Consider the following 25,150-nt stretch of genomic DNA (forward strand, 5'->3'; position numbering starts at 1 on the left):
AAAAGAGGCCAAGCTGTTTTTGTCAAAAACCAATCAACTCTCACACACCAAATATCCCTGCTTGGTGTAGGCAACCCGCCTGGTGTTTAGGGGTGTGAGAGGCAGCGGGAGGGGCACGGCGGGGGCTCTGGGAAAGCGCTTAACCCCAGGGCACCAATTAGTTGCCCTCAGGGCCAGACAGAGCCACGGGGAGCCAGGGAAGAGAAATTACCCTGTGAAGGACCTACAGGTTCTCCACCAACTGCGGAAGTTTTTGAAAGCTCAGGCTTTCGCCCTGTAGCGTGGGGTCAGTCTTGCTCACCTCTTATAAGGGTCACATGGGTCCGTAGCCGTGGTCGAAGTTTGCAAGCTACAAAGCACTAAGGAAATGCAATTCATTCATACACTCCTTCACTCAACAAAGCCTTCTTAGAGCAACCGCTGTGTGCCAGCCCCAGAGAGGCTGCTGGATCCTAACATTGTGCCCTTGGCCGCCACGTCTTCCTTTCTCCGGGTCCTCCCTTGACCTCTGTGACCACAGCTTAGTCTCCGGCACTGGCTCTTTCTCTGCCTGACCTTGGATGTGGGTGTTCCTTGAGCTCTTCCCTCGGTGCTGCTCTCCCTTCTTCCCTCTCCTCATTCTCTTGGGGTGACTTCTTTCTACTCCCATGGCCTTGATTACCCAGTGAGGATGGCTCCCCGGGACGTCATCTTCAGTCGAGACCAGTCACGCTCCCTTCTGGTCTCGGATATCTGTCCATCCCCCGACTTCCCCTTGGATGGCCCTTCACATCAGCTCCTTGAGAACCGATCCCCTTCCCAGCCTCTCCGAAGCCGCTGCTCCCCCGGTGCTTCCTGTCTTAGGGCTTCCTTTAGCTTCCACCCAGTTGCCCAGATCAGAAACGTGGGAATCACGTTGGTCCCCTGCCTTTGCCATCTCCCCATTTGCCTCCCGGTGAGCCCTCTTCCTGCCAAGTCTTCTTCTGTTAGAGCTTCTGGTTTGGGTTGCCCTTCTCAGGCCAGGCAGGACGACACATCTCGGCAGCCTCCCCACTGCTCTCCGGCCCCCACTCCAGCCTTTTCTGACCCCCTTCTCTGCGCGGTCACCGCAATGACGTTTCTGAGATGCCAGGCTGATTCTACCACCGCCTCACTTCCGGGAGACCTCTGGTCCTAGCGACTATTTCCCTGCACAGGGTAATAGGGGAGCCCCTCCATAGCCTCCATAGCTCCCGGGGTCTCGCTGCTGAAGGGCCGTCTTCCAGTGTTTTTCACCTGCTTACCACCCTAGGTCTAAACAGGCCACTCAGCACCTTAGGCCTTAATATACCCATCTGTGAAAGGGGGATAGATAACACGTGCTTAATGCACAAGATCGTTGTGAGGTTTGAAGGAAGTAAGGCGGGTTCAGTTTCACAAACAAGGTCATGGACGTGTGTGTGTGTGTGTGTGTATGTGTGTGTGTAGCAGTGTGCTAGGGAGTACAAAGAATTGCAGGGTAAGTATGAGGCACTTTCTTATAATTTCGCTTTTACTCAATTCTTGAGGCCCAGTGTCTATCCATCTATCTATCTTTTTTTAATATTTGTTTATTTTGAGAGAGAGACAGGGACAGAGACAGAGCACGAGCAGGGGAGGGGCAGAGAGTGGGAGACACAGAATCCAAAGCAGGCTCCAGGCTCCGAGCTGTCAGCACAGAGCCCGACGTGGGGCTCGAACCCACGAATGGCGAGATCATGACCTGAGCCGAAGTCGGACGCTTAACCGACTGAGCCACCACCCGGGCACCCCACCAATATGTTTTTATATTAAAACAACCATGAACATATCGTGGAATCGAATGCAGATTTTGCATCCATGGAAAAGAGAAACATGAGCTCTGGCGGACACGATGGTGGCCTGCCCACATCTCCTCACCTAGAGAACTTCAGGTCTTACCACTTGTCTCCCCAATGCTGTGGAAGCTCACTTCTCCTCCCCCATGCAGGCCAGAGGGCTGGGAGACGAACAACCCTGGTGGCAGCCCTCAGTCATTGAGTGGCTAAAGGTGGTGTTGGTGTATCAAGGCTGCAGCTCCTGTGTTCACAGGGGTAGGAAGTAGGGTGGATGGATAGCTCGGAGGTGTGTGAGCTTGAGAATTCATGGGATCTGAAGTGTGTAAGCTCTGAGGTGGGTTTTCTCAGAGGTGTGGGCTCTGAGATGTGTAAGCTCTAAGGTGTGTAAACCCTGAGGTGTGTAAGCTCTGAGGTGTATAAGCTCTGAAGTGTGTAACAATGAGCTGTGTAAGCTCTGAGGGGTGTAAACCCTGAGGGGTGTAGGTTCTGAGGTGTATAAACCCTGAGGTGTGTAAGCTCTCAGGTGTATAAACCCTGAGGTGTGTAAGCTCTGAGATGTGTAAGGTCTGAAGTGTGTAAACCCTGAGGTGTGTAAACGCTGAGGTGTGTAAGCTCTCAGGTGTATAAACCCTGAGGTGTGTAAGCTCTAAAGTGTGTAAACCCTGAGATGTGTAAGCTCTGAGATGTGTAAGCTCTGAAGTGTGTAAACCCTGATATGAGTAAGCTCTGAGGTGTGTAAACCCTGAGGTATGTAAGCTCTGAGATGTGTAAACCCTGAGGTGTGTAAGCTCTGAGATGTGTACGCTCTGAAGTGTGTAAACCTGAGGTGTGTAAGCTCTGAGATGTGTACGCTCTGAAGTGTGTAAACCTGGGGTGTGTAAGCTCTGGGATGTGTATGCTCTGAAGTGTGTAAACCCTGAGGTGTGTAAGCTCTGAGATGTGTATGCTCTGAAGTGTGTAAACCCTGAGGTGTGTAAGCTCTGAGGTGTATAAACCCTGAGGTGTGTAAGCTCTGAAGTGTGTAAACCCTGAGGTGTATATGCTCTGAAGTGTGTAAACCCTGAGGTGTGTAAGCTCTGAGGTATATAAACCCTGAGGTGTGTAAACCCTGAGGTGTGTAAGCTCTGAGGTGTGTAAACCCTGAGGTGTGTAAGCTCTGAGGTATATAAACCCTGAGGTGTGTAAACCCTGAGGTGTGTAAGCTCTGAGGTGTGTAAACCCTGAGGTGTGTAAGCTCTGAGGTATATAAACCCTGAGGTGTGTAAACCCTGAGGTGTGTAAACCCTGAGGTGTGTAAACCCTGAGGTGTGTAAGCTCTGAGGTGTGTAAACCCTGAGGTGTGTAAGCTCTGAGGTATATAAACCCTGAGGTGTGTAAACCCTGAGGTGTGTAAACCCTGAGGTGTGTAAACCCTGAGGTGTGTAAGCTCTGAGGTGTGTAAACCCTGAGGTGTGTAAGCCCTGAGGTGTATAAGCTCTGAGGCGTATGGGCTACATTAGCTCCAGAGTCCCCAGCAGCACCTGGGGGGCAGTTGGCCACCACAGTCACAGGCTTGCCCACCTAGACCTTTCCGGCCACCTTCCCTTCCTCCTCTCGTTTTCCCGCTCCCTGCCGCCGTGTCCTGGGATCCTTCCTCTCCCCCAGACAAACCCCTGCCCCTGCGCCCCCGCCTGGCCTCAGAGTCTGTTTCTGGGGGAAAGAAACTAAGCCACGAGACCCCCACCACAGCAGCAGCAGGAGAAGCAACCATAACGACAACAGAAATAGATTCCGATTAGTAGGTTAATCGTTTTCCACGCATCATCCTCCCCGAATCTTCCGTTTCCTTCGCAGGAGGCACATTTCCAGATGAGGGTGCTGAGCCGCAGGGGGGTTACCCGGCTCGCCCCGGCCTCACGGCTCACGAGCACAGCGCGGAGACTCCAGCTCTGGAAGCGTCTGGAGCCCGCGCTCCCACCTCTAGGCACACGGTCGTGTGGGTGCCCTTTGGTGGAACCGTCCGGAAGTTCGACGCTGGGGAAAGCTCTGGTTGACTGGAAGCCAGGAGGTCTGGGCCGGCCGGGCCGCTGCTGAGGGGCCCCGTGAGCCCAGCAAACCCCGGGCCGTTCCTCATGTCTCACTCACCGCTCTTTTCGAAACGCTTTTTTTGCCTCCTGAATTGCTCTCTCATTTTCCCACTGGCTAACTCTACTGGGCGCCAGAGCTACCTTGCCGTCCTCCCAGCTTGCTGAGTGAACGCTGTGGGCTCCCTTCCAGAAGGCAGTGTTGGGTCCGTGCCGCCCGGTGGGGGTTTTCAAGGAAAGCTCCAGATCCAGATCTCTACAGGACATTTCCCCACCTTAAAATATGGGTCACTACTTAAAAACGTTTAAAATCCACCCTCTGGTCGCCCAGTTAGCCCCATGTGGGGGCTGGATTTTGCCCGCTGGCTACCAGCTAGTGGCCCGGGCTGCGGAGTGATACGGGCGAGAAGCTACGGGGGTAAATGGGCCATCTGCCTCTCCCGTAGGGGAGCCGAGGTCCCCCCGGCTTCCATTATGGTAAAGGAAGGGGCCTGTTCCCCGGGCCCAGCCGGCCTCGGCGGGTAAAGACCTTCCGCTGAAGTGTCCCTGTTTGAGGCTGAGTCCGGACCTCCCTGTACAACCGGGGAAACCGAGGCCGACGGGGGAAATAGCGTGCCAAGTTCCTACCCTCCAGACGGCGTCTGAGCCAGAGAAGAGCCCACCCCTCCCCGGCCTCCTGGGCTGTTGAGTCCCCGCAGGGCGGCGGCAGCCTCCTCGCTGGCCTCTGTGGGTGGCTCTGCCCATTGGTTAGTTTCCAGAGTCCGGGCCGTGGAGTTTTGCTGACAACTGCCAAAGCCCAGGCTGAGTGGTAAAAGCCACCAGACTTCAGAAGGACTGTGGGTGTTTATTTAAAACCTTACAAACAGTTTACAGCCAATGGAGCACAGTTTACAGGCAAGGACCTCACTGCCGGGCGGCCCTGAGGGGCCGCGGAGAGGGCACACGGCTAGTCACTCCTCTGTTAGGGGCTGGTGGGGGGTGTGCCGGCTGGTGGGACCGCCTCGCCGACAGCACTGGGAGGCTCCTGGCTCCCTCGGGTCTCCCCGCCCCCCACTGCTGTGCACCGAATTGTGTCCCCTCAAAAGATGCTGAAGCCCTAAACCCGATACCTGGGAATGTGACCTTACGTGAAGATAGGGTCTTTGCAGATGTAGTCACGTTAACGTGTGGTCATCAGGATGGGACCTGATCTGTAATGACTGGTGTCCCCATGAGAAGGCCCTATGAAGAGGGCCGCCTGGGTGGCTCAGTCGGTTAAGCGTCCGACTTCGGCTCAGGTCATGATCTCGTGGTTCGAGAGCTCGAGCCCGCATCGGGCTCGGCACTGACAGCTCAGGGCCTGGAGCCTGCTTTGGATTCTGTGTCTCCCTCTCTGTCTGTTTCTCCCCTGCTCGCACTCTCTCTTTCAAAAATAAATAAAGATTAAATAATTAAAAATATATATATATAATTAAAATAAAAATACATATAAATAATATAAATAAATGTATATTAATATATATTTACTATATAAATATATATTTATTTATTACTATATAAATTACTATATAATTTATACTATATAAACCACTATATAAATATATATTAATAAATATATACATAATATATTAAAATATATTTTAATATATAAAATATATAATTAAAATAATTAAAATATACATACAAAAAATATATATATATATATAAAAAGAAGGCCCTATGAAGACACAGACACACACAGAGAGGAGAAGCCCCTGTGGCCATGGAGACAGAGTTGGGGTCGTGCCGTCACAAGCCATGATCCCAGGAGCCACTGGTAGCTGGAAGAGGTAAGGAAGGGTTCCTTCCGGAACCATCAGAGCACGGCCCCGCCGATTCCCTGACCGTGGACTTCTGGCCCTCGGCACTGTGACAGAATACGTTCCTGTTGCGTGAAGCTGCCTCCCCAGGAAGCTAACGAGCCCCCCCTTCTCCAGGGCCTCTGCCGGGACCCATCCACTGCCCGCTCCCACCCACGGCGCTCTGGGCTCCAGACCCACATATACAAGTGCTGCCTGGCGGCTCCTTGCGCCCCTCCAGCCCGGCTTCCCTGCAGCAGGGCCTGGCTGTGTCCTTGCGGTGCCCAGGCAGGCATCGGCGGCCTCCGTGCTCAAAACGCCTGGGTCCTGGAGCAGGTGAGCAGGAAAATAGCAGATACCACCCGTGGGCCGAGAGCACGTAAGCGACAACAGGATTCCTCGGGAGGGCCGAAGATGGCAAGGGAGAGGGGCAGATATCCTGCCTTTGGGGGTGGGACGAGCCAGAGGCCCTCCCCCAGGCGCGGGGCCATCGAGTCTCCGACTGGAAGTCCAGGCAGGGTCTCCGTAACCCCTTGCTACTTGGTTGTATGGGGACCAACAGCAGCGGCCCCGTGAGACTGCAGATCCTGGGACCCTCCCCAGACCTGCGTACTGAGAACCTGCATTTGACCAAGGTGCCTGGGGCAGGTTGCATCACAGAGGCCAGGTGCCGGGCTGTGGAAGGGAATGTGGCTGAACTTGTTTTTCCCGTGCCTCTGGGCTCAGCTGGGCTTTCCACAGGAGCTGGGCAGCGCTTAAGACCTGGGGCCTGCTGGGGCCTGCGGGTGCCCGTCTTGTGCCGAGAAGAAAAGAGGACATTCCAGACGTTAGGGGCCCCCAGACTTGTCTTCTTCCTCTGCTTCCAGCCAGGTGCTCCAGGCAGAAACCCGGCGAGACGTGGAATCCTTCCCTCTCGTGACCCTCTGCCCTTGCCTGGTCACCAAGCCCAGGAAGGCAGGAGGCCTGGTGTCACTCCGTCCCCATGGCCGGTCTCTTCTGCTTCTTCCCGGACAACACTTAGGGGCCCTGAAGCTTTCCGGGCCTGCCCTTTTGTTTCTTTTTTAAAAAAAGAATTTTAACCTTTATTTTTGAGAGAGAGAGAGAGAGTGAGCCGGGGGAGGAACAGAGAGAGTGGGAGACACAGGATCTGAAGCGGGCTCCAGGCTCTGAGCTGTCAGCGCAGGGCTCGAACTCATGACCCGTGAGATCATGACCAGAGCAGAAGTCGGTCACTTGACCCACTGAACCACCCAGGCGGCCCCCCAGACCTGCCTTTTCTAAGCCGCTCTTCACCTGGCGGCCAGAATGACGGTGAATACGCTTAATTCCCATCAAGTCAGGCTCCTGCTTAACCCTCAGAGCCCTCACGCCACTGGCCCCGTGTCCACAGAAGGCCCCGAATCCCTTCCGCGGCCTGGAGGCGTGGCCTGAGTCAGCCCTGCCCCATCTCGTGTGGCTCTGCCCCCACCTGCTGCTCTTGCCACCTCTGGCTCATCAACGCCCGGTTTGTGCCCCTCCCCGCCCCTCCCCGCCCCTCCCCTTGTGGGGATGCTTTTTCCTGCTCATTGGCTACCTCACCCCGGCGATGGTGCCTCGTCCAGGAGGCCTCCTTGCCCCCCAGATAAGGCCGCCCACCCCCCCCCCCCCGACATCTGCGCCCACGTGTCCCTGCCTTTCCTTCTCCACAGTCGTCCCAGTGGTGATTGCAGGTGCAGCTCCGGGTGCGCTTGCCGGAGGCCAGGGGCCCGCTGTGCCTGCGAGAAGCTTTCAAACGCTGCGGGTACAGGAGAGTGGCCTTTGGGAAAACGTGAGGACACTGGTTTCTGCCGGTGCCTCTAGCCTGAGCGGACCTCGCTGCACGTCTCTGGTGGCTAGGAACCAGCCAGGGTGGCTTCCTGAGGCCCCCGGGGTGAGCCGGCTGCAGGTGCATCTAGCCGTGGCCGGAGACGTCTGGGAGTTCAGGAATCTTGAGCCCTGGTGCCTGATGATCTTGGGCATGTCAAGCAACCTCTGCAAACCTCATCTTCCTCCTGTGAAAAAAACGGGGACGGACTGGCTTCCTTAAGGAATCGCTGTGTGTTCAGTACGTCATATCAGATATCTAAACAAGCTGAAAAGTGAGCAAACACCATCTTGCGGCGAGATCTTGGGCGGGTCCCCTTCCTGCTGTGGGCTGTCACCTCCTCTGAGCGACGAGGACCGGGCAGGCGCCCAGGGGACCCGGCTGCACCTCGAGACTGCAAGGCCCTGGGCTCATCGGCCTCCCAGACAAGTGACAAACTGGCTGACCGGGTCTGTCTGCTGGGCAGGGCGGTGGGCGGTGGCGGCGGGGGGCACGCTGAGGGTAGGGGGGAGGGCACGATTGTTTGATTGGAGGCCATCCCCCGGTGTCCGCAAATTCGCTTTTGTTTATTTTCCTGAAAAGCTAAATAAGCCAGTGAGACTGAGCAGCTCCACACCAGACGTGCGTTTTCATTGTAAAAATATTTTTGCGGGTCGGAAAATTGCACCAAAATGTTTTCACAGGCAAAGCGCTGCCGTGTGCTGCTCAGCCCTGCGACCAGCGGCCACCAGGGAAGGGGCCGCCGATGTGCACCTCGGGTGCGCATTCCAGTAATCATAGCAACAAACATTCAGGAAGCACGTACCATGGGGCGGTTTGCCAGTAAGTTCGCGGTGATGTTTTCGCCCTCGCCCCTCCCCGTGTGGCCCGTGTGATTGTCATTGCCGTTGTGGCCAGTTCTTTTTTGCAGATGAAGGAGATGAAGTCCAGAGAGGTTGAGTGACTTCTCTAAGGTCACACAGCCTGCAAGGGGCAGAGCCAGGGATCCGGGTGTGTCTGACTTCAGAGTCTGGGTTTTTGCCCCACTGCGGTGCACCTCGTTCAGGTCCGGAGCACCCCCTCGGCTCTCCCTCAACCTTCTTTATCGCTCTGGTTTCCCGCAGTTTTCTAGGGTGAAGTTATCTATGGACAGTCGCACAACTACAGCTTGTTGCCAATCTAGAGAAAGCTGAGAACATTCCACGCACGTAGGACCATCAGAGCCAGAGAGGCTTGGAATCTGGTCCTGTGCCAGCACAGAGCAGGTGAGTGACACGGCTGCCCCGACACCGTGGGCCACGAGGCTGGGCTGAGGCCCCCTGGCCTCCCAACCCCCCTGCTTCCAGGCCCCCCGGCCTCCCGACCTGCATGGCTGTCCTTGTTACCCGCCTCCTTGAGGCTGGACCTTGTACACAGATGTCACCCACACAGCTTGGCTGCGCAGCTGAAGTCCTTGACGCACACATTTATACACAAAGACACGCCAGAACGTGTCACAGACCCTCACAGAGCCACAGCCCCTGTCACAGAACATATCCCTGTGAGCCGTGATCTGAGGACGCACCGTGGAATCCCAGGACCATCATTTTCAACTATCAGCCGGTGGGAAAAACGGGAGTGAAAAACAATCTAAACGATTCAGGTGATTCCTCCCTCCTTCCCCCCCCCAGGCCCACGGAGGCCGCCTGCAGCCGAGCGAGGCCTGCCTCCAGCCATGCCTCAGCCCCAGCTCCCAGGAACTCACAGGGCCATCTTTTTCCTGAAATAGCTCCAGACACCCGCCAACCCCGTGGCCTGGTGCTCGGGTGGGGAAGCGTGAGGCGCCGGGTGCAGGAAGGGAAAGGGCCGGGCTGGGCGCACTCAGAGGCAGCCGTCGCTCCCGGGCTGGCGGGGGCACCCCGGGGCGGTGGGAGGGACGAGGGCTCTTGTGACTCTGGCCATCGGCGCCGTTGCGGCCGCTGACCCTGGCGGGATGAGATCCACCATGTGGGTTTATCGACCTCCTCCTCGAGGACTGGGCCGCAGCGATCCCTTGGAGTGTCCCTGGGCCTGGCACGGATTTGTCGCTCATGGGTGCTTGGTGACGGATGGCGTGGAGCTCGGGTCCCGCTGCCCTGCCTCTGGCTCTGTGGACGAGTATTCTAGGGCTCACAAGCCTCGCCCGGGGCTGGAGCCCCCCGCGACCGGGGGAACAGGGGACGACAGTCCGTGGGGTCTGTCACAGCTGGGACAAGGACAGCCTCAGATGGAAGCTTCCGGAGCGGTCTGGTCGAGCCCCCGGCACACCGGTGGGGGGCCAGTAACTGTGGGATGAAGGAAAGTGCTCGGCTGTCAGCCTCGTTTCCGTGTCAGGCGTCCACCCGCCCCTCAGCGGGCACATGAGGTCACGGCGGCCGGAAGAACACAGCACACGCTTTCGCTGTTGTCTCCGTGCGGCCAGAGGGAGGCACAGTGCCGGACATGGAGGGCGTCTCTGTAAACCCTGTCTGAACGCGGAGACAAAGGGGATTTTATAAACCACTTGCTTTTGCCAAACCAGCACAGCTGCCCAATCCTGGAGTGTGCATGTGTGTATACGTGAGGGGTGTGTGTGCGTGTGTTGGACACGTGCGAGTGTGCACCTGTGTCTATGTGCACACATATGGGGGGGGGGGGGACAGAGATCAGCCCTGTGGGCTCCAGGGATGGAGGCTAAGGAGGGTCCAGAGGGCCTGGCTGAGTCAGAAGCCAGTGGTCAGAGCAGATGGAAACGTGTGGAGAGCATAGGACTGCTTCCGAAGAGGGGGCAGGCGAGTGACAGCTGCAGAGGGCAGGGGTGCGGGGAGGGGGGGGGCCGGCCAGTGGGGCCGTGCCATCGCCACCGCCCCAGAACAGCGTTTCCCAGACCTCCCCGCGGGCCGGCCGCGCTGCTGAGCTCGTACAGACACCGGCCCATTCGGCCCTCGCCCCAGCCGCAAGGGGCAGGACTCTGACTCCCCTGGTCAGCAGAGGGTGTGACCCAAGACACAGGAAGTGACTCGTCCAAGGTCCCCAGCTGGCGAAAGGCGGAGCTGACGGCAGCCCCTGGGCTCGAGCCGCTGTGCTGTCTGAGGCTCCAAGGAGCGGCATGGTGTGTGGACGTCCTGACTTCTGTTGGTGGTTAATTTACGTCTCAGCCTGGCTGGGCTACGATGTCCAGCCACGCGGTCAAACGTTATTCTGGGTGTTTCTGTGACCACCGTCTTTGGCATGAGATGAACATTTACATCGGTAGACTTTGAGTAAAGCAAATTACCCTCCATTAAGTGGATGGGCCTCTTCCAAGAAGTAGACGGCCTGGAGAGAACAGAAGAGTGACCTCCCCTGAGCGAGAGGAAATTCCACCAGCCGACGGACTTGAACGGAAACATCGCCTCCTCCCTGGTCTCCGGCCTGCCAGCCCGCTCGCCCTACAGAGCCTGGACTTGCCCGTCTCCGTAACCGCGTGAGCCCAACCCTTCTAACGAATCTCTTTATTGTTCTGTTTCAACGGACAACCTTGGCCAAATACACTTCCTCAGGAGCAGACATCGGTAGAACTGGGCAATCGGAAATTAACTCCCGTGGAAACTTCCGGGCACCCAGCGTGGCCCAGGCAGGGGTTCAAGCCGGCGAGCTGTGAGGGGTGAGGTGGGTTCTAGAGCAGGAAGGAGCGGAGTAGGGCAACAGGGGTGGCGGATAGGGGCCAGGTCGCCCGATACAGTCCACCTCTGCGCGTTCTCGCTGCGTGGCCACGAGCAAGCCATCTCAGACCGAAGCTCCCGCCACCAGCCCTGCCTGGGGAGCAGAGCACCTCGTTTCCCGCCACTGGGTTCTCTCCCTGCTCCCCGGGCTCCCACGACATCATGTGTCATCCCCTTGGCGGTGGCCTCGGCGTAATCAAACACCCCTGAGTCAGATGTTGCAGAATTAACAATCCCCCACGTGGTATAAACAGAGTTTAAATCAAATGCAGTGAAAGGATATTGCCTTTTAAATCGACCCTGACAGCTGTGGAAAATATTATGCCCAAATAGAATCCTTACATACGACAGACATTAATTCTTCGAGAACCCCTAAACGGGTCCTCTGGATCGTTTGTAAGATTTTATTTTATTATGGATTGGATGTATTGAAGTAAGACTATAATCTTATTGTGCTCTGACCTCTGTTTTTATAGCTCTGTATAAACAGCAGTTACCGTGTTAGAGGGAGAGATGTTTACAGATGGAGAAATAAAAACACACCGCTTTACTGTGCCGTGGAAACCTGAGACCAGCCCGAGGCAGGGCCTGGGTTTTGTACGTCAGAGGCCCTGTCCTGATGGGAGCAGACAGCTCTGACGGGCAGGAACGCCGGGCCGGGCATGTGTCCTCGGTTCCTTTCGGTGGAACAAGGGCCGCGGCTCCAGAGGGTCGGGTCCTTGCCGCCGGCCTCCCTCCGAAGGCTCCAACATTCAGGCCGTTGGGATCGCTGGGCTGGACGCAGGTGAGGATCAAGTTCACACCCCCAGGGGGCTTGGTGTCTGTGTCTTAATTGCTCCCTAGAACCGGAGGCTATGCAGAGAGGGGACACGAGCTTTGGAGCAGGACAGACCTGGGGCCGGTCCCGACTCTGCGCTTAAAGATTCCATGACCTAGACTTAAACCCTCTGGAACACGGGACTGAGAGCACCTGCCTCACAGGTCCTCGTGGGGGACAAATGAGACAATGGACAGAAGGCGCTGGGCACTCAAGAAAGTCCCTTTCCTCCGCCCCCACCCCTTTCCTTGAAAAAATCCTGTGATATTTTGGGGGCACCCGGGCGGCCCAAACGGTTAAGCGTCTGACTCTTGGTTTCGGCTCAGGTCACGATCTCACGGCGTGTGGGTTCGAGGCCCACATCGGGCTCCGTGCTCACAGCGTGGAGCCTGCTTGGGATTCTCTGTCCCCCTCCTCTCTCTGCCCCTCCCCCGCTCACTCTCTGTGTCTCTCTCTCAAAAATAAATAAACAGACTTAAAATAAATTAAAAAAAATTTTTTTTCATCCTATATTTTTGTGACGGTGGAGCTGAGGGTTCCCGGTGAGCAGTCTCCTCACGGGGGCCACAGGCCACCTTATGGAGCCCAGTTAAGCTCCCCAGAGGGGAGTCCCGGCCTTGGCTCCTTACTGACTGACGATGTGTGGACTGCCAGCTAGGGATAAGTGCCAGGAGAAAACAGGGCAGAGGAGGCATATGGGTAGCCGGGAGTTTTAGGAAGGGTGGCCAAGGAAGTTTTAACTGAGACATGAAACTGAGTCAAAACCCAAAGGAGTTTTCCACGGAATCTATATGACAGCGCTGGGGACGAGGTCAGGGACGTGGCGAGGTCAGACGGGGTCAGGTGTCCAGTTGGCTGTGTAGCCAGGTCACATCCGCCTGCTGGGGGCGGCACAGGGCTGGGCACCAGCGTCCTAAGGACTCTCGACGGGCAGGCTGCTGGAGACCTTTAGGGGGTGTAATGGACTCAGTGTTCGTGTCTCCCCCGCAAATCCAGAAGTTGAAGCCCTAACTCCCAACATGATGTGTTAGGAGAGGGGGCCTTCATCTGAGGGGTCACGGGTTTAGATGAGGTCATCGGGGGGGATCCCAGGATGGGATTAGTGCCCTCACAAGAAGAGGGAGAGAGGGTATGGCTCTCTCCACTCACATGCAAAGAGGTCACGTGAGCACACAGTGAGAAAGTGCCCACTTACAAGCCAGGAAGAGATTTCACCGGGAACCACATCTGCTGTCACCTTGATCTCGGACTTCCAGCCTCCAGCACTGTGAGAAATTAACATCTGTTGTTTGAGCCCCCCGTCTGCGACGTCCCGTCCTAGCAGCCTGAGCAGACTAAGACAGGGGGTTCCCCTATCAAGTCACGGCTCAGACAAGGACGCCATTTAGTTAGTAACGGCCCCCCCCCCCCCCCCCCCCCCGTCAAAGGCCGGCCCAGCAGGTGCTAAAAGCCAACCACCTGCTGGGGAATTGTTAGAATGGATGGTCGAGCAGCTTCCACGATAAGTGATACCCTGTGGTTTGTATACACACGTGCACGTTGGAATAAATCAAATATTTCTCAAAGTCGTGTTTACATATTGATGAGTATATTCATTTCTATTAGCATAGCAGTTGACAAATATATTACCACGCCCACGTAGGGTGGCTCGTGTCGCCTCTGATAGGTCTGCCGCCAACTCGAGCATTTACTCGTTTCTCCTGCCCTCGTGTCCCAAGCCCTGAGCTTCGAGGTTTCTACACGTTTGATCTCCTTGCCCAGCCCTCGCCAGCTCCGGCTCACTGGGGTCTTGAAGCCTTGGGCAGCGTCCTCCGTTATCAGCGGGGCTGTCTTCCATCAGCCGTTGTGCATCCGTCTGGTGTGACCCTGTCGAGTCCCCGGGCAGACAGCCGTGAACAGAGCCGACATTGAAGGGAAGCCCGACCATCACACGCGTGTCGTGTCTGCTCCGGGGCCAGGTGACGGTGAGTGCTCAGAAAGAGGGAGAAGAGCCAGGGGCCGGGGCCGCTGTGGACAGGGAAGGGGGCACCCCTTCTCAGAGCCCGATGGGGGTCACCCCCCCTCCCTTTCTGTCCTCCCATGTGCAGGTACCTGGCCTCCGAGGGTGCGACCCTGGAGGAGAGAAGGGAAATTATGGTTCTTTTCAAATGCCACAGGGGAAAGCCCAGCCGGGTTCTGGGTGGTTCCAAACAGCAATAGATCCCGCGGCTCAATCCAAAGAGAACTTTTGAATGAGGAGCGCAGTCCTGGAGGGAAGGACCACGCTCCAGAGCTCAGAGGCGGGAAACAGTCTGATGGAGAAGGTGTGCCAGGACCCCCTCTGTCAGGTGAGGGTCCGGACTCTCTGCTCCTCCTCCTTGATTTGAGTGTTGGGAGTCTAGGGCAGTGGTTTTCCATGGGGGGCGATCTTACCCCCCACCCCCGCCAGGGGGCATTAGGCGATGTCCGGAGGCATTTGGGGTGGTTACACTGCGTGCATGGGGTTGGTGGGGGGCTTTGCTGCTGGCTTGTAGTGGGGTAGAGGCCAGGGGTGCTGCTACCTGGCCTACAAGCTCACTCCGGCCCCCACAACAAAGAATTCTCCGGCTCCAAGTGTGCATAGAACAGTGGGTGAAAAACCCTGGTGTAGACAAAGGTATAGTTCCGATGATGACCTCATAAGTCAGGAAACTTTGACGAAAGATAGACGTGGGCCCATTTCTCCCTAAAGGCCTCTTTTGGGGTGTAGAGGCCCTGGGTGGGAACCACAAGTGATCAAAGCAGCAGCTCTCCCTGCCCCTCCTTGAGGCCCAGGGAGGGGAAGGGTCTCACCTGATGAGTCAAGGCAGAGCCACAACTAGAACCCTAGTGACTCCTCATCTGGCCCTTGTTGTCCCAGCCCAGGCCCACTCAGTTACCTGGGTCACCCCGGAGACCCTGGGGCTCTGCCGGTCCTTTGCCTGTGTAGACAGTCCGTGCTCAGGGCTTGTTTGGGTGTAGACGGAGTTCCTGCCCCCTGTGTGGCCCCAAGACGGGAATTTCTTTCCTTCTTTGGCTCTCTCCCGCCAGAAGCTGGACCGCACTCAAAGCAGGCCTGTCCTCCCGTCCCCGAGCCGCAGAGCCACGCGGGCCTCCTGGCACGTCCGTCTCCTGGTCCCAGGCCGGCAAGGCTTCCACCCTTAACAGAAACCAGCGGCTCCTCGGCCTGCGGCCTGGGGCCCGACTGACAGACAGAATTGTCCTCTTTGGGACAGAATGGTGCGGTTACAGATTCCTCGCCCCCAGATTGTTGCGCATGGGTTCACAAGGCACCTGGTGTCCCGAGGATGGAGGGACAGTGATGGGTATGGAGAGTCTGCGCCTGGGGCGGCACATGGATTTCATCTTTTTTTTTTTTTTTTTTTTTTTTACTCTTTATTTTGAAACAATTATAGACTCACAAGAAGTTGCAAGAACAGAACCAAGAGGTCCTGTGTGAGCTTTCTGCCTCGGCGACGACATATGTGACTCCAGCACATTGTCAAGATCAGGACATCGTGTGGCCCAATGCAGCGAATCGGACTTTAGGCTTTGCTTAGATCTCACCAGCGTTCACACACGCTCAGGTTTCATTCTTTGTGTGGCTCTGTGTAGAGTCCTACGACACTTTATCCCGTGTGCAGGTTCGTGCGACTGCCACCGTGATCACGATCCGGAATGTTCCCCTCTAGGAACTCCCTCCTCCTTCCCCTTGACGGTCGCTTCCCCCCCTCACCCCCCGGTGCCTCACGCCTGGGACCTCTCGTCTCTGTTTTTGGTTTCCATTCTTTTCTGAAGCTCCATCGTTTGCTCAGATGGAGAATGTTACGTAAATGGATCCGTATGTTATGGAACCTTCTGAGACAGGCATCACGCCCTTGAGATCCGTCCCAGTTGGTTCCTTTCTTATTACCGAGGATTAGTCCAGGGTGCGATGTACCAGTTTGTTTCACTCAAATTCCAGCCAAATGGTCAGGTCCGCCCTGCTGGTGGTGGCCACCTGGGACACGGGGACAAGCGACGACGATCTCATCCCGGTCAACGGAGCGCACGCCATCGTGATCGGCAGTTCTGTCTTCCACGGTCTTCCACGCGCTCGCTCGGCACGTTTTTTGGCACCAACTGTGTGCCATGTGAACTGCATGTGAACAAAAGAGCTCCGGTTCTGGATGTCCGGGAGCTTGTGGCTCAGGAGAGGAGACCAACATTTAATAAGTAAATGGGATAATACACAGTTAGGACTTGTGCTCGGGGCTTTAAGGAAAAGAGCGGTCTTGCCTAAACAAGATGAAGAGGCACGTTCGCGGAGGGGAACAGCATGCCAGGCCTGGGAACTGCATGTGCGAGGGCTCCGAGGCTGGGAAGAGGCACACGTGTTGGAAAAACGGAGGGAAGGCAGACGATGCGCCAGAGCACGATCCGGGGTCCGGGGCGAGGTGGGGCTGGATCATGCAGATCCTCGTAGGTGGAGGATTTTGTCTCCAGGGCGAGGGGAAGACTTCAAGAGCATTTTAAGGGGGAGAGGCGACGTATGGCTTGTGTTTTACAAAGATGGCACCCGCTGTGGTGTGGCTATTGGACCATCGTGGGTGAGGACAGAAGCTGGGAGACTCGTTGAGAGGCCACGGTGGCCTCCTACGACCATGACCGTGGTGGCCTGGTCTAACTAGGCCTTTGGCAGTGGAAAGTAAGGGAAGCGGACAGGTGAAGCGCTCGACGGTCAGGAGGTGGGCCGCATGTGATCTGTGTGCGGAGGGGGTGAAAGTGCGCCGAGGCCCATGGCTGTGTGAGGCCTGCTGATGCTGCCCTGGGCTTCCGGTGATGGGGGAAGGGTCAGTGAGGTGGCAGAAAGGGCGCCGATGGGCTCTGGGCAGAGTGGCTGAGGTCAGATTCTGGCTCTACCGTGACTTGGCTTTACCCAGTCTTGACTTCCTCCTTATCCAACGGGGCCCCCGGATGGGGTGGCACATGCCTGGCACCCAGCAGTGGCCGAAGCAGCAGGCGCCGCATAAACCGTGATCATCTCATCGAGGACCCGAGCTGGGTTTTGTTTCGCCTGCTCACGCCCGCACCTCGCGAGTGCCTGCCATGGGGCAGGTGCCCCATAAAGGCTTGTGAATATCTCCCCTTTCCTTGAATTTCCTCTAGGATCTTCTTGTCCAGGGACACGTGGACAGCGTAAGGTGGCTGGGGGGCCCGGAGGTGGCCGTGCAGGGAGCGCAGGGGACAGGTTGGACTCTCTGGGGCCCTCTGATGTGTAGGGCCCGGAGTGTTCGTTCATTTCGAGAGGGCGTGATTGATTCTACACGCTGGCCAGTGGAGCTTTCAAGAACATGGCCCCAGGGAAACGGGTTGGAAACCAAGCCTCTGCAGGCCCACGGGGGCAGTGATCTACCGTATTTCCTTCATCTGAAATGGATGTTCTTTGTCTTTCTTCCTACTTTTCAGGGTTTTTGAAGTTAGGATATACCTTGCATCTGCGTGTTCGCTCAGCATCGTGGGGGTTTCGTTCCCTCCAGAACTGTTGTTAAATCTTCCAGTCGATGGTATTTTATATCGAGGAAATCTGGCTGTGCTTGGCTTCCTGGTCCCTCCACCCCTTCCCGGTGATGTATTAAGTCACTGTGAGTTAGGCTGGACGAGCCAGACAGATCCTGTCTGAAGGTTTTCGGAGTCCCTGGTGGTCCGTCTTTGCTGCCCAGAGCTTCTGAACGTACAGGGAGATGTTTTATTATTTGGTAGCATATAACTTCCTCAGCGTGGTCTCCCGGGGGATATTACTGGTGAACTCAGAGACATTTGCTCTGCATCAGCTTTTACCCTTTGACAGTGCAAACCACTAAATGAGAAGAATTCCCATCGATGACGTGTGCCCCGAAGGAAGCACATAAAAAGCGAGAATGTCCACCGCGAGGCCGGCAGTCAGAAGGGAACGATGCCTTCCCCCTTGGGCCCCGGTAGCGAGCAGTCTTATTTCAAGGAGCCGTTCGGGGTCTGGATGTCAGAGAGAGGCCGGTGGCTGACCCAACACGACTCGGTCCCCAGTTCAGCCAGCGCACGAGCTCCTATGTGCCCGTCAGGATGTACGGAGTGGAGGAACACCCAGAGGGATGCCGGGAGGAGAAACCCTTTGAACTCTGAGTGCAGAGGGGCCAGGGTGGGTGGGAGCCCCTGACCCCGCAGCTCCCTGTCGGTGGTGTTCCATCCGTGCGTGATAAGGGCGCCCACTCACCCGTGGGCGGTTCTGATTGTGGACACGGCTGTCTGCAAGGCTGGCCCTCCCGGTCTCAGTTCTGGGGTTTGGGGACACACGGGACGAGCCCATCCCTTCCCCAAAGGGCAGGACTTCAGAGAGGCGGCAGCACCAGGCAGGGGCCTGAACCCCGGGGTTGTCACTTTTCGGATCCTCGCTGTGACGTGTCTCACGGTTTGACCTCACGGGTCAGAGAAGTAGCCCCAGAAGCTCCTTGTATGTTGTCAGGATGTTATGAGGACACTGTTGGGCACACGGCAGCCTGTCCCTCGAGGACCCACGGAGGTCATTTTTCTCTCGCCTCAGTCCTGGCAGAGAGTAGACTGGCCCGGCCCCAGCGGGGCTTGCTGGAGCGCGTAGGAGCCCGAATGGAGCGGCTCAGGGCTTTCCAGACGGTGGACCCCGGAGCCTGGGCATCGGAGGGTGGCTCAGGGCAGCGGTGTGGGTGGGTGGGTCGGGGGAACAGAGGGTGGGGGGAGCTCGGGCTCCTGACTGCCTCCCTCCCCCGCCCGGAGCAGCCCGTCTGCATCTGTTTTATATACCGCGGCTCTTAGCGAAATGATTTCTGAGAAAGGTTGCCTCCTTAGAAGGTGCGAGCCCAGCCTGCAGTCCTGTCACTGCTGATCTGACTCTGGGTTTCTCCCTGTTTCTCCTGCCCTGTTCCTCTTTGGCTGGTTTCTTCACATCTTATTTATTTACTTATTCATTCATTCATTCATTCATTCATTTTGAAAGAGAGAGCATGAGCGGGCAAGGGAGCAGAGAGAGAGAGAGAGAGAGAGAGAGAGAATCTCAAGCAGGCTCTGCGCTGTCAGTACAGAGCCCGACATGGGGCTCGAACCCACCAACCAGGAGATCACGACCTGAGCTGAAATCAAAAGTCAGACGCTTAACCGACGGAGCCACCCAGGCGCCCCCACCTCATTTTTATTTACACCGGATGTATCTTTCCAGGTTGTTTCAAATCCTTTTTGGGTTTTGAGCCACCGGCTAACAGACACAGTGCTTGCTCCTATCTCGTCTGCACCGCTGTCGTGTTTAGGGCCCGGGTCCGGGGCCCTGAGAAGCTGGTCAGGGTGCGTGTGGGTGGGGGACGGTCCCGGGACCACCACCCCAGCATCCCCACACCGCCTCCACTTCCCGCCACACGTCTTGACACGCACACACCTCGCTTGCACCAGAAGGGCGCCACCCCCCCACCCCCCCCTCCACCCCCCCCCACCCCCACCCCCACACCCCCCCCCCCCAGCCCTGTGCCCACTCCTTGTTCCTTCTTAAACTCTCCGGGAGGCCAAAGGCTTCTGGACCCCGGCCCTGCCCCGGGCCACATTCCTTTCCTAGAATGTTTGTTTGATTTTTCTTCTGCCCTGTAAACACCGGAGGAGCCCGAGGGCACGCAAGAGCTGTTTAAAGAGAAGGAAAGGCTCAGTCTTCAGCTCAGGAGCGGCTTCCGGCTGGAGCTGGCCTTCCCAGCAGAGGCTGAAATCCTCGGTGGAAAAAGTGAGGGTTTTGGACCCAGGGAAAAGGTGGCGTTAACTGGCCAGGGGGAGCCTGAGATCCAGCTCCGTGCGGGGCCCCTCCTCTGGGATGGGTATTTCCACCTCCCCGGGCATCGTCCTGGGGTGCTCCCTGAACGCGGCCACATCTCTGTCCTTGGGTCCCTAGGCCGGCCGTGGCCCGGGTCCTTCCCTAGATGCTGCCTCGGGCGGCACAGCCCATCTTGCCGGTCTAATGGGGGACATTCGGGTGGCCTGCTGGTCCCCACACCGGTTCCCCTTGCTGCCTCCCATCCCTGGGCCTTCTGGAGCCCTCAGGGAAAGGCAGCAGCAGGACCCCCTTGTGCGTGTCCTCCCAGCTGAGCCACCCCCCTGCCATGGCTCCGGCAGACCCCTCCCCCCCTCCAGTCCCGTCCCTCCCCCATCCTGTATGTCCACCACCGCTGGGCTGCACCCCCCGCTGCCAGGTGCTCACTCACACACCCACACACACTCACACATGCACTCTTGTGCACAGTTCCACCATACTCCAATGGCTTACGTGTGCGTGTGTTCACACACACACACACACACACACACACACATACTCACACACACACACACACACACACACGCAGCTCTCCACAAGCTTGCCTCTCCCTCCTTTCCTCCCCAGGGAAGAGGGAGGATGGACATTCCCTGCCCCGTTCCCGGCTCAGCACGCAATGGTGCTCCTCTGACATCAACAGCCGGAGGTTCTTCTGGGGACCCGGCCCTCTCTGGTCTCAGTGCACAGGGTTCAGCCGGGCCTGACCCCACCGCGGATCCCAGGGAGCAAGCCAGGCCCAGGGAAGCAGAGGCCAGCTTCCTCCTGGCCGTGGCCACAGTGCAGGGATGGGTACATGACCCAACTTGACTAGAACTTTCTAGAAGGAAGCTGTCCCACTGGGGGCACTGGGGGACTGAGGGTCCAGAGCCACATGCACTGAACCCACACAGGAGGGAAGCAGAGTCCAGACTGAAGGGTGTGTTCCTCTAACACACAGGTGCTCAGGGCAGGAGCCACCCTTGAACTCCCGTTAGGGTCAACCCTCTTTGTGCAAATTAGTTTGGGCAAGGCTCTCTCCCCCGCACCCAGAGGCATCTGGAGCAGTAAGGGGACGGCACTGGGGTGGTGGCGCCCTGAGGCACTTTGGAGTGGAGTAGGAGCTGGGTGGTGAGGCTTGGTGGGAGGAAGCTGGATCACCCTGGTTAAAAAGCAGGAGCCAGGACGGGAAGTCGGTCTTTCTCTGTTCCCTTTTCGGGACCTCCTGCCGCTGTCAGGCCGCTTGGGGTCCCTCGGAGAGTACCTGAGCTTAGAAATGTATAGGACGGGGCGCCTGGGTGGCGCAGTCGGTTAAGCGTCCGACTTCAGCCAGGTCACGATCTCGCGGTCTGTGAGTTCGAGCCCCGCGTCGGGCTCTGGGCTGATGGCTCGGAGCCTGGAGCCTGTTTCCGATTCTGTGTCTCCCTCTCTCTCTGCCCCTCCCCCGTTCATGCTCTGTCTCTCTCTGTCCCAAAAATAAATAAACGTTGAAAAAAAAAAAAATTAAAAAAAAAAAAAAAAAAAAGAAATGTACAGGACTCAGGTGTGGAGGGACCTCAGTGACCCGGGCCACCTCCTCTCTTCCTCTCAGATGGCCCCCAGGTTGACTGTGGCCCAAGGCAGGCAGGACGCGGGCACCTCGGTAGGGTCCGCACACGAGTTAGGGCACCCGTGACAGAGTACCGGCTTCGTTTTGCTTCTAGGTATTTTCTAACTGTTCTTTAATAAACAAGACTACAAAAATCCACCTCCGGAGCAGACGTCTGCTCTCCAGGGAGCTTTCCCTGCTCCCCCAGGCTGGGGTAGGAACCGCCTTTCCCCATGTTGCTTCTGTGCTTACTCTTATCACTCGGGGCTGGGGGGTTGCTTGCTTACATCCTGCAGGACGTCCTTAGGGACGTCCCTGGGGACACGGACCGCGTCTTAATTGTATCTATTCCTCGGCATTCGGACCACATCAAACACACCGTAGATGGTGAGTAAACATCTACTGAGCTCAATGGACATTTCCTAGCCGGACACACTTGCACAAGATCTGGCCGTGTCTCTGAGTCTCAGTTTTATCTACGACAGAAGCGTTAATAAAAACATTTACCCAGAGGCACCCGGGCAGATCAGCCAGGTCTTGATCTCAGGTCTTGATCTCAAGGTTCGTGAGTCCGAGCCCCGCGTCGGGCTCTCTGCTGTCAGCATGAGCCTGCGTTGGATCCTCTGTCCCCCTCTCTCTCTGCCCCTCCCCTGCTCTCTCTCTCAAAAATAAATAAAATAAACTAAAGAAAAAAAAAAACCCCACATTTACCCAAAAAGTGTATGCAGATTATGTCCGTGCTGAGCCCCCTCCCTCCTGGGCCCATCTCTGGGGTCACTTGCTGCTGGGGTGGGCCGTTTCCAGCTGAGGACGTTTCCCTTTCTCAAGGGCCTGCGTCTCTCTCCGCTCTGCCTGAGGGCGTTCTCCGGTTCCAGGTCACCTCAAGGGCTTGTTCCCAGCTGGACGTTACATCTGAGAAGCGCAGGGGCAATTACTGCCCTCGGGGAAACCCTCCACCGGTGGAGACAAGGGTCACCAGCGTCCGTGTCCTCCGACGGGACAGTTCTAAGGGGCCTGAGATAAATTCCCGGACGGTCCGGGCCCCCGCCAAGTGGAGCCCCAGTGCCTGCAGAGGTGACTGAAAACCCTGTGCTCATCAGCCCCTTTCTTGTTCTTCACGGCATCATCTCCAAATAAACAACTGCACCCAAGTCCCGGTCTCGGGGTCTGTTTTGGTGAATGCAAATGGAGACAGCTATTTTGGTGGTAAAATGAGGCAGTGGGCCTGAAGACGCATACTTCGTATAAGTCTGTCACCGTCAGCATTACTGTGATCATCAAAGTCATGCCTTTTCTTGAGGACCAGGGCTGCCTAACCGAATGAGGACAGATTTCACCCATATTTCCACCCCCTGCTCCTCCCTCCCCGGCACAGAACCTGGTACCTTGTAGTTCCAGATCGGCTGACAATCGGACGGCCCGGGGAACCTGTCCCTGGTCCTGGCACCTGCCAGGGGCCCCGCTGCAGTTGCTTTTTTCTGCTCTTCCGCCTTTGAACTGGAAGGTAGAGGCTCAAGCGTCCCTCTTGGAGCAAGGCCAGGGGCGTCCCCCCCTCCCCGTGGGCCTGGCGGTCCCCGGTTGCTGGTTCCAGCAGGAAGATTCCATGATCTGCAGAAGGCAGCCATTTTCTGGGCCCAGATGGCTGCACCCCCAGCCCCTCCCCAGACAAGATGCACGTCCCTCCTGCTCCATGGTCCAGTGATTAAAGCAAACATATTCAAAGCAACGAGTTGTGCTGAATCAAAGGAAAGACCAAGAATGCATAAAACCCCAACGGTTTAAGTTTCATATAGGAATATCAAAGGAATATTGAAATATAGGAATATCAAGTACCAATTCGTTATTTTTTTTAATGTTTTGCATTTACAGACCCCGTTTCAATGGGATGAAGCCTGCTCTCTTTGAGAGGCTCCCATATAATATAAACTTCATTGGTTTTAAAGGAAACAGATTGGAAACCTGGGGCACAGACAGGTTTTCTTGTTCTCTTTCTTGCACGGCTGTGAAGGGTCTAAAGGCAAGGAGACCCAGAGCTATTCACCGATTTATTAGTGCAGCCGTCGAGGGCTCGTGGAGGAGCTCTTGCCTGCCCGGGGTCACCCTGGATGCTGGGGAAGACGTGGAGAAATGGATGGTGTGGCAAGTATGGTTCCTGCCTTGGAGGAATATGATTAGCACTTCTAAAGTAAGACTGGGAGGCGCCTGGATGGCTCAGCGGGTTAAGCGGCCGACTTCGGCTCAGGTCATGATCTCGCGGTCCGTGAGTTCGAGCCCTGCGTCGGGCTCTGTGCTGACCGCTCAGAGCCTGGAGTCTGCTTCGGATTCTGTGTCTCCCTCTCTCTCTGACCCTCCCCTGTTCATGCTCTGTCTCTTTCTGTCTCAAAAATAAATAAACGTTAAAAAAAATTTTTTTTTAATAAATAAATAAAAACTGACCCTTCACGCGTTAGGTTTCTCTAGAGAAATAGACCCATAGGATACACACGCGTATATATGCATGTGTGTGTGCGTGCATGTATCTCCATATCTATCATCTTATCAATCATCTATCTGTCTGTATCTACTGAGACATTTAAGAATGGAACTGTGGGAGCTGGTAAGTCTGAGATCTGCAAGTCGGAGTTGATATTGCAGACTTGGATCCAAAGGCAGTGTAGGGGCAGAGTTCCTCCTCCTCGGGGAAACCCCCGTCTGTGCCCGCACGGTCTTCGACGGATTGAACGAGGCTCACTCTCATTACAGAGGATAATCTGCTCTACTCAGAGTTTACTTACCAAGTGTGAACCACATCTAAAAACTACCTTCACGGCGACGTTGGCGTTCCACTAAGCAGCTGGATGCCACAGCCTGGCCGTGCTGACAGGTGAAAGTAGTCATCCCACCCAAAAGGAGTACAAAGTCCAGTCCTGGATTCGCCTAGTTGTCAAGCCCCTCCCGTGTGCCCAGCCCTGTTGTGGGTACTGGAGAATAAGTGGGAAATAGCATGGCAAGGCTTGGGACCCTCTCCTTGTGGAAGCCTGATGATAAGGAAGTGAACAGACCCTGGAAATGGGTCCCTGGGGGAAAATGACACAGGATGTGCCGGCGGAGAGAAGTCACGTGCAGCTCTGGGAGAAGGGAGAGCAACTTCAATACAACGGACGGTCCCCTTTTATTTGGGGAGGTGATGCCTCAGCTGATATCCGGTACCAAGAAGGAACCAGCAAGGCCACAAGTGCAGGAAAGTGTGTTCCTGGCAGAGGGAGTAACAAATGCAAGCCCTGAAGTGGCAAACAGTCTGGCATATTCCCAGATCAGGAAGAAAGCTGCCCCATGAAGAGAGAAATGATGTGTCGTGCATGAAATCAGCGGGGTAGATAGTGGCTGGAATATTCTGGAGTCACTAGGCCATTTATATAGTTCCTCTAAAATTGGGGGAAAGCCTTTGGAAAGTGCTAAGGAAGGGAGCAACATGATATGGTTTATGTTTCTTTTTTTCTTTTTGAGAAAGAGAGCGTGAGCAGGGAAGGGGCAGAGGGAGAGGGAGAGAGAGAATCTGAAGCCCACGCCCAGTGCAGAGCCTGATGTGGGGCTCGATCTCATGACTGTGAGATCATGACCTGAGCTGAAGTCAAAAGTGGGACGCTTACCTGACTGAGCCACCCAGGTGCCCCTGATCTATGTTTTTTGAGTCACTCTGGCTATTACGTGAAGGATGGGTCTAGGAAAATAAACGTGC

General features: G+C 56.2%; 1 long non-coding RNA gene across 3 annotated transcripts; it reads left to right on the forward strand.

Annotated features, from left to right (window-relative positions):
• Window positions 1-6,790: 6,790 nt before the first annotated feature.
• On the forward strand, window positions 6,791-11,767 carry LOC147579736 (uncharacterized). Of its 3 annotated transcripts, none has more exons than XR_015252058.1 (3): window positions 6,791-7,986; window positions 8,221-8,359; window positions 8,641-11,767. It is a non-coding gene; the product is annotated as an uncharacterized LOC147579736 (long non-coding RNA). The 3 variants fall into 3 exon arrangements; XR_015252059.1 differs by lacking the exon at window positions 6,791-7,986 and having other exon boundaries at window positions 8,016-8,359; window positions 8,641-8,781; window positions 9,187-11,767; XR_015252057.1 differs by lacking the exon at window positions 6,791-7,986 and having other exon boundaries at window positions 8,016-8,359.
• The last annotated feature ends 13,383 nt before the right edge of the window (window positions 11,768-25,150 follow it).

The sequence above is a fragment of the Puma concolor genome, chromosome B3, assembly GCF_028749965.1.
Source record: "Puma concolor isolate L17-30 chromosome B3, mPumCon1.1.hap2, whole genome shotgun sequence".
Classification (NCBI taxonomy): Eukaryota; Metazoa; Chordata; class Mammalia; order Carnivora; family Felidae; genus Puma; species Puma concolor.